We start from the raw sequence: 9,681 nt of genomic DNA, 5'->3' as shown, positions 1-9,681 counted from the left end.
ACAGGGATAAACATGGGTGACATAAATCTCCTTTTTAAGCGGCAAGATAAAGAGCAAAGGGCTATTCAGGGTCACAAACCAAACCGATCCTCACTATCTCTGTACAGATAGTTTTCTGGGAATCAATCTACAGAGACAGAAAGAAGCATGTGTATGAAGAGGGGGGAGGGGGGAGGGGGGAGGGGGGAGGGGGGAGGGGGGAGGGGGGAGGGGGGTGGGTCATCACTAGATTATAAGGAAACACAGTCAGCAACCACAGACACTTAAATGTGTCACTTAGCAACCAACTTCCTTATGAGTCGTCCTCTCCTCATGCTCAGCCAAGCAAAGGGTTAATAACCTCCCTTTGTGTGTGTGTGTGTGTGTGTGTGTGTCTGTGTGTGTCTGTGTGTGTGATTAGGATGGGGGGTGGGAGGTGTTGGTGTAGAAGGTTGTGTATGTTAAAAGTGATCTGCCCCAAAGGGGAAGTTGGTGTTCAAACAGGTCCACCATTTTCTATGCAAATACACCACTGTAGTGTCAAATGTACGCTTACCCAGGAAGATGGTAAAGAGATATGGCTAGGTTACTGACACATAGTACATGGTGGGCTTCCTGGACACTTTGGGGGGAATTGAACAGTTATCTGTTTTGTTCTGTTATCGTAGACATGTGCACTATGCAAACACATATTCCTGTGATACACTATTTGAGTTTGTATTCCTTTTTCCTCATTACCAGGAAGTGCATGTACATTTTTTTTGCTCACATCTAGTGACACATTAAAGCTCATTTGAATGTGCAGTAATACGTTAATCACAAGTCTAACATAGCAGGAAGATAAAGCACTCTTTGTAACATCTGTCTGTGTAAAACTGTTCCGGCTGTGGGTTCTTACCCTGTTGATATGACATTAGCAAGTGAAATCTGTTCTTTTACATTGAAATAACAGTTTCAATCTGCTAGACTGATGACTACTCTGACTCAAAGTCGTTGTTACTTATCTAAATATCGATCAGGAAACTATTTACACAGCTGGTTCTACCCAGACTCATTCATTTGTATTAATGGGATAGTTGTTGACACACTGCATTCTTGAGGGTGTTTAGTTAAATGAAATCTCTTGTGCCTGTTTGTCTTCTACTGACCAGATTAACACACTCAAAATATTCTACTTACAAATGTATTTAAAGAAGCCAGCGTATGAACAAGCCCTCACAGAGACTTACCTTTTTGCTTTCAGTGTTTGTGTGCACTTCTGAGGAAAGCTGAGCCATGAGGAAATATGTCAGTGTGTTGGTGTGAGGCTGGATGAAAACAACTTTCTCTGTGCATCTGCAACACATGGTGCATTTATTTTTATCTTATTTTCTTTACAAAGCTCTTTTACATTACTATGATCAGAAGAGTAATGGATTGCCCACAACCTGCTTTCAATCCCCTTTCAAACTGCCTGTTGAGAGCAGCCTGGTGTCAACCCTAATCTCTATCACCAGGTTTTACAGAGGAAAAGTGCTAGTGCAAAAGCCTCCGCCCAGACTCTGAGTTGATTAGAGATCAGAGTCTATCCTAACTTTTAGAGATAAGGATCATTAATATCCAGTTTGCTTTCAACAGCCCTGAGAGAAGGCCCTAATCTCTGCAGCCCTGAGAGAAGGCCCTAATCTCTGCAGCCCTGAGAGAAGGCCCTAATCTCTGCAGCCCTGAGAGAAGGCCCTAATGTCTGCAGCCCTGAGAGAAGGCCCTAATGTCTGCAGCCCTGAGAGAAGGCCCTAATCTCTGCAGCCCTGAGAGAAGGCCCTAATCTCTTCAGTGCTGAGGACACAGAATCGCACTCCCTTTGGATTCTCACCTCCCCCTTCCCTCGTGACCCGTCAGTGTCGACGTGTTATGTATCTCTGTGTAAGGAAACATTCGGCAGCCTTGATCCCAACATTTCTTTCGGTGTTGAGGAATGCCAGAGTACATTTGTACACACAGCCGATGTTGTGTTATTTGGCTTCGCTGAGGAGAGAGTGAGTGATAGGGAAATGTCAATGGCTGCATACAAAACACCAGGGAGGAGCCCTCGCTGACCCGTCTGAACGGGACTGTGACAGGAGGTGAAAGGAACCTATTTAAAACTCTATCTGCCCAGCCGTAAACTCTAGTCCTTAGCTTCTCCCACTGCCATTATGGGAATCCCATTAGTTGGGGCCTTTGTGTCTTGTGGGAATAGCTTCACTCAACCTTAGTGGCAAAACTCAGATTTGTCCAGGTCGTTATAGCAACAAAAGGCACGGGAACCCAACACTCGTCCTGACACAAAAGATTCTGGAAATCGAATATTCCGTTTCATAAGCCCTGGTTTTGTGTGTGCTGGAGGGCTGCGCTTCCGCTCTGCTGAATGATTACAGGTGTCCACTCCCCTCTGTGGGTCTGGCCCTGATTCCTGCTCCCTTCGCTTTGTCTCTTCCTCCTCTCACTACCACACCCACTCTGAGAGCGATGAGGGAATATCTCCTTCTGTTTCGGGTGTGCCTGTGTGCTGACACAGATGGCGAACCAAGCCCCCCTCATGTCCAACACCGCGGCGAGCTTATCTCTAACGGCGATCCTAGACTGCTGCTGCATTCGGGAAAAACATTCAGTGTTCTGCGATGGGACACCTCGGAGGCTTGTGTTTGGCTTGTCTTTTGGGGCGGGGAGTGGGGAACACGCTCCGACCCACCGGGACCTGTGTGCATGCATGTGCTCACCCTCCCAGCTTGCTCTCCGTCCTCCCAGCCTGGCCTTCCCTCATCTGTGAGTGGGTGAAACCACGGCACTGGGAGGAACAGCATTCAATTACCGCAGATACACATCTATTATGCAAGTTGTGTTCTCCTGCAAAGTGATTATGTAAATATTTGATTTTCGCCGCATTGTAGGAAAATGCATTGGGAGTTGTAATATCCCTGTCATCCCTGGAGTGACTTAAGTGGATGATTTTCATGTTAACATATTAATGATTTGGGTTTGTTAACATATATTGACAAGTAGATGGGTAATATATTGGTAGAAAATAAATCAGCAATAACAAACAATACAGACAGAATTTGTAGTTTTGGGATAAAAACACTTTTCAGAAAACTGTTTTGCCAACACCTGCATGAACATGCATTGTTTGTTAGCATGTAGAATGAAGCAGAAAGTAAAACACGTAAAACAAAAGATGTTTTAATGTGTCCATGGGGGTGAGGGAGGAGGGCGTAAGGGGAGGGGGGCTCAGACTGTTGTTTGTGCGGCGTGTCGATTAGACTTTTGTCTGTGTGGACCGCTGCATCAGCACATGCAGCAGCCGCAGGAATGCCACCGGCTGACAGATGCACCAGAACACAAGCAGCATGTGTCTCCCAGAGCGATGGTTTAGTCCAGCAGGCAGCCCAGAGCGATGGTTTAGTCCAGCAGGCAACCCAGAGCGATGTTTTAGTCCAGCAGGCAGCCCAGAGCGATGGTTTAGTCCAGCAGGCAGCCCAGAGCGATGGTTTAGTCCAGCAGGCAGCCCAGAGCGATGGTTTAGTCCGGCAGGCAGCCCAGAGCGATGGTTTAGTCCAGCAGGCAGCCCAGAGCGATGGTTTAGTCCGGCAGGCAGCCCAGAGCGATGGTTTAGTCCAGCAGGCAGCCCAGAGCGATGGTTTAGTCCAGCAGGCAGCCCAGAGCGATGGTTTAGTCCAGCAGGCAGCCCAGAGAGATGGTTTAGTCCAGCAGGCAGCCCAGAGAGATGGTTTAGTCCGGCATGCAGACCAGAGCGATGGTTTAGTCCGGCAGGCAGCCCAGAGAGATGGTTTAGTCCGGCATGCAGACCAGAGCGATGGTTTAGTCCAGCAGGCAGCCCAGAGAGATGGTTTAGTCCAGCAGGCAGCCCAGAGAGATGGTTTAGTCCGGCAGGCAGCCCAGAGCGACTGTTTAGTCCTGCAGGCAGGCCAGAGCGATGGTTTAGACCAGAGCGATGGTTTAGTCCGGCAGGCCGCCCAGAGCGATGGTTTAGTCCGGCAGGCAGCCCAGAGCAGTGGGTGCCAAGCACCCATCGCTCTGTCCTCTTTCCCTCAGAGCCCACGGTAGAGAAGCCCAGCATTGTGTGTGTCTTTGTTACGCCTGTCAATGACACACTGCCAGCACAGCCAGCTTGATTTGTAGATTTTGATGACTGAGCTTAGATAACAATGCTTTTTCCTTCATATCTGTGCCACGCGGGGAAGACTTTCTTCCTCCAGTGTATTCTCAGCCTGTTCTCACCCCTCCTACTCAGCCTGATATCGAGAGTACACCAGCCAAGGGTCCGTGTTGTGTTGGAGCATGGCCAGAGATCCTGGCCTGTTGGAGCGACCCCGTTGTGACTTTGTGAAAATACAAGTGTCTCTCATGCTGATGACTCTTTGAACATGAGACGTGTCTTCACCATCATTTTGTCAGTTCACGTCCTCTGGAAGTGTCCTCCTGAGCTTCCCCCGGGGCCAGGGGCCATCTCCGCCCTTCTGGCCCCCAGAAAGGCTCCGGGGTCTTGGGACTGTTTACACATCCTCGCCCCTCTCCTTTGATCGTCCCGTCGGCCGGTTGCTCCCAATGAATGCGAAACACGTGTGGAGGGTCTGTGACCCGCGGCCTGCGTAGACAGGCCCTGTGTGGCGTGTGGCGTCTGGGCTCACTGCTGTTTGAAGCAGGAGTTTGAAGGGGCGGCGGGAGCGGCGGGAGCGGCGGGAGCGGCGGGAGCAGCTACAGCACAGTGGCCCTGAAGGCTCCCCTCCTGGTCGTCTTTACTACAAGGCATTCCAGCGTCAGTGTGAACCTGCAGACTCATCAGACGCAGCACCAGACCTAAACAACCAAAACAACCACACGTTTATGTCATTAGAGGACTGCCCGAGGGGGCTCTGTCTTTCTCTCTCTCTCTCTCTCTCTCTCTCTCTCTCTCTCTCTCTCTCTCTCTCTCTCACTCTCTCTCTCTCTCTCTCTCTCTCTCTCTCTCTCTCTCTCTCTCTCTCTCTCTCTCTCTCTCTCTGTCTCTCTCTCTCTGTCTCTCTCTCTCTCTCTCTCTCTCTCTGTGTGTGTGTGTGTCTGTCACAAGAATGGTTGATTGATTGACTTTGCTCTTGTTGTGATGATGTTGATGAACAAATGATTGCTTTTTATTGATGTAATACTCTATTGACTGGGACCCCTACGGTGTTTATAAGGTTGGATGTTTTTGCGAAATGGACCAGGAAGTGATCCAAACAGTGCCACATGGTGGACATGGCAATAGGCACTCTAGTCCCTGGAAGAGAAACATTTTTGGCAGCAAGCTTGCGTGAGTGAGTTGTCCAAGCCAGAGTTCAGATTTTTCAAGATAAGAGAAACCGCAGAACTCTCAATGGAGAGTCTAAGTGTTTGTAATCCTGTCCCAGTTAAGGGGGTATTGATTCAAGTCCTTATCTGGTATGGATGTGTCATGAATGAAATCAGACTCCCCATAATAGTGGCTCATTCTCCAGGGTGGGTATATTAGGTGACTCCCTCTACTCTGCTGTCTAAGTGCCGTGCTTGGCTGTGGTCTAAACATGGGGACTGAAACGAAACAAAAAGAGCATTACTAAACATCGCATGTGAAATGAACTGTTAATGTAATCAGGCCTTTTCTGGTTCCAAACAGGCACACCGTGGTATGGGGAATGATATGTGTATTGGGTTGTTTTCAATCTATAAATGTGCGAATCTTACGCCTGGCAACTGGGCTAGATAACTTTGGCACTGTTGTCATCTTTTTAAGCTTGTCTGCTTTGATTTTTGGTGTTTGAGGTTTTGTTATGCCAGGTGCTTGCGTTGTGTTGTCTTAGGAATTTCTGTGCCCAGTCTGACCTTGTGTTGTTCTGTGTACCTGACAATAAAAGACTTGAACTTGATCTGTGTTCCTTCCCCCCAAAACAAACAAACAAACATGCACAGATAGTCAGAAAAGGGTTTCTCTTCCACCACAAACAGGAAGTAACAGTAGCCACCCTGGAGTTTTGTTTCAATGTTGTCAGTTGTCATGTTCAAATGCATTTGTAGAGCTGTTTCTCGTTGATAAAGAAAATGCTCCATAATCTTTGAAAATATCTATACTCATAGTACCAAATACTACATCATTTCAGTAAACTATTGCTGTTCAAACCTCTCATCTTTCGCTGAAACCTCAGTGTGATGTAATATTCCCTGCCACAGAGTCATTTAGCAGAGCGTCTGCTAAATGACTACATGTAAGCTCGACAGGCTGCGTTGTCTGTGGCCAGGCTGCATGGCCGTGTTCGCTGGTATGCATGAGACAGTGACCCCTGGATGGCCCAGGCCACAGCCTCCGTCCCCAGCTCAGCCTGTGTCGCTGTTAAAGAGATGGAGGGGAGGGGAGGAGAGGAGGGACAGGTGTGTGGGTGGAGGGGATCTATCTGTCTATCAGGCCCATGTCTGGTAGCTGTTAGGAGAGCCAGCTGGGGGAGGGAGAGGGGGAGAGAGGGAGGCCGAGAAAGAGGAAGAGGAGGAGAGCAAGAGGAAGAAAGAGAGTGTGAGAGAAAGGAAGGAAGCGAGGGAGAGAAGCAGACAGAAAGAGGAAGAGTGAGAGGAAGAGAGAGAGAGAGAGAGATAAATAGAGGAAGAAGGGGGATATGCCTCTGGCTGCTAGTCAACTGGCAACAGAGTAGCCTTAGAGAGTTGTTTTGGGTGGTGGAGGGAGAGGGGGAGGGAGAGGAGTGATTGGCTGAATAGCAGCCCGGGGTCTCAGCATAGCCCTGATGCACCTGTTGTTTTCATAACAGCAGCAATCATTAAGGCCACTCAGCCTTCACCCCCTAGTTACTGCAACCCGTCATGCCAACAGTAGTGCTGGAGACCAGACATTACATATTGTCTTTACAGTAAGTGAGTTACCATCAGGAGAGTCTTAGAAGAGGACCTTTTGATCCCAGAAATATAGGTTCACTTGGTGGCAGGGATAGCTTGACTGTATCACTGTCAGAAACAAATAAATACAATTACAGTTCATGTGGGTCAAGAACAGAGTTTGAATAGGAAGCACAGACCTGCTAGCCTTGCAAGCCTCCGTGGCACAGCTAACAAGCACTTCTACGGACAGCAAGAAAATAACAAGCCCATGTCCCCCCCTTTTTAGTCTGCTCGACCTTCTCCTTAATTTGTATCACCATAGTAACCACCTACTGACAAGGCCATCATGTTGGATGGTTGTTCCACCTTCTCTTATGTAACTCTGTATGGAGTCTGATGAGAGGCTAAAGACTCTATGTAACTTACTTGAGATTTATAAGAATGTGCTGATGGTATGAATTGAGTTGACCGTGCTTAATTTAGAGGAATAGATATAAGCAATATTAGTGTGCCATGTGGAGTGTTTTAAATGAGGGTCTTAATGTAGATCATTCAATCTCAATCATTAATGAAATGGGTACATGTCAGTACAGAAAGACATCATAAATGAGTTGTGTCAACTACGTTGTCGAAATAAAGTCAATGTCAGGGAGTCTGTTGGTTAACTTATTGTTTGCGTGGTAAAACTACGAAGCACCCAGCATTCAGGTTGTGCGGTGTGTTGTTTAAGGATCTGTGTCAGAGTCCCTCGGGGCATGGGATAGAAACAGAGGAAATCTGGATTTCAGAAATGTAAGTAGAGCATACACACTGGTGGCAGGTCAATGCTGTTTGCCGAACAGTGGTCTCATGTGTTCACCAGCTAAAGTCTGGGCTACCATGCTTAACAGAGCACATCTAGTCTGGCTTTTCCATCTGCACATATCCAGATCATCCCAGCTCACCTATGTAGTTAGCACAGGCACAGGATCAGTGGAGCCTGTGGATAATGAGGGAGAGTTTGCGCTTGTTGCTGTCAGATCAGAATACTTGTTGTACTGGATGTGTAGTAATAAGCTGAAATGGCAGCTTATGAAACACACCACAGAGTAAGGTAAACAGTGCCGGTTATCCATCCAGCAAGGTCGCCCCCCCTCAGTGGATTTTCTGGTCGTGGCAGATAGCTTAGGGCAGAGTGTCTGAGCGCAGAGTGGCTGGCTTATTCCTCATTAGAGAGTTAGGGTTAAGAGTTTGGAGAGCTTCTCTTGTGCTCCTTTAACATGGTTTCTGTTTGGCTTGTCAAGCACCTCTTTATAGGATATGCTGTCTGACTGACTCTGTGTTTGGAAAATACATTTAACACAGCAAGCTCACCATTGTATAACATTGTGTCAAATCATTTAAGATCTGTCCCAGCCTGCACAAGTTTATTCATTCACCGCATTAGTCCCCCCCCCCCACACACACACTCCCCCCCCACACACACACACACACACACACTACCCCCCCCACACACACACTCCCCCCCCACACACACACACTCCCCCCTACACACACACACACTACCCCCCCCACACACACACTCCCCCCCCACACACACACACTCCCCCCCCCCCCCCACACACTCCCCCCCCACACACACACACACTCCCCCCCCCCCCCACACACACACTACCCCCCACACACACACACTCCCCCCCCACACACACACACTACCCCCCACACACACACACTCCCCCCCCCACACACACACACACTACCCCCCACACACACACACTCCCCCCCCCCCACACACACACTCCCCGCCCTCCCCCCCCCCCCCACACACACACACTCCCCGCCCCCCCCCCCCCCACACACACACACACACACACACGTTGATCCCTTTAATCTATATGAAAACAGTCTCTTTCTCCTCTGCTTTGTTCGCAAAAGATGTCGTTCTTTATTGGTGGTGTGTTTCAGGTGGCTGGCTCTGAGAATGTTCTAGAGAATTTCCCGTCTGTAGGTTCAGTACCAGCAAAGCTCGGTGGTGACTTTAGACCGCCTCAAGGGCATGACGGACAGCTCATAATGGATCACGAAGGGCACAGCCACTTCTGATGGCCCTGGAGTATTTGCCTGGCTCTCATGAATATAAGTGGTGGTGACTGTTGCACTGTTGCAAGGTTAAGTCACTAGCAGCTCACTCTAAAGGACTATCTCGTCTTGGCGAGAGAGAGATTATAATGAGTATACAGCAAGCTGGGGACAGAGAGAGACTTGAATCATGAAGCATGTGATTAAACCCTGCCACGGTTTTCACCTATGTTACATATGGTTTAGATACAGATATTATAATAATGTACCCTATACTGTTATTTCTGGTTCATATCTGACACAATTTAATGAGTTTTGGACTGGGGTTACCCTGAAACCAGGTCCATGAATAGCTTTAGCAGCAAGCCTGTTGATAACATAAATAATGGATACAAGACCCAGCAAAGATTAAACAGAATTCTCAATTGCAGCAAGCACTGGAGGAAACGAATGAGTCTAGAGACTGAGCTCAGAGATCTCCCCTCTGTTAGGTTTAGTTTCCCAGGCCAGGTTATCCTTCTGTTGCATGTACTGATAGTGGGAGGGAAATTAACACCAAAGGAGAAAGACATCACGGATAAACAATGGAAGACATGTCTATTAAAGCAAACTTCTGACCAGGGATGAATTCAAGACTGCAAGTTGCAATTTGCTCTCATTCAGTCTTCCTAAAGTCTCTCCAGTGACCTACTTGTGATTTGCATCGTTGACTCTGATTTTTAAACTAACCCTTGACCTCTTATACGCCTTAACGGAAAGCTATAGCTGTCAGGCCTGCCGTTTCAAAGT

The sequence above is a fragment of the Hypomesus nipponensis genome, chromosome 6, assembly GCF_054491055.1.
Source record: "Hypomesus nipponensis isolate SF chromosome 6, ASM5449105v1, whole genome shotgun sequence".
NCBI classification, from domain to species: Eukaryota; Metazoa; Chordata; class Actinopteri; order Osmeriformes; family Osmeridae; genus Hypomesus; species Hypomesus nipponensis.
Note: the sequence above shows the minus strand (reverse complement) of the source record.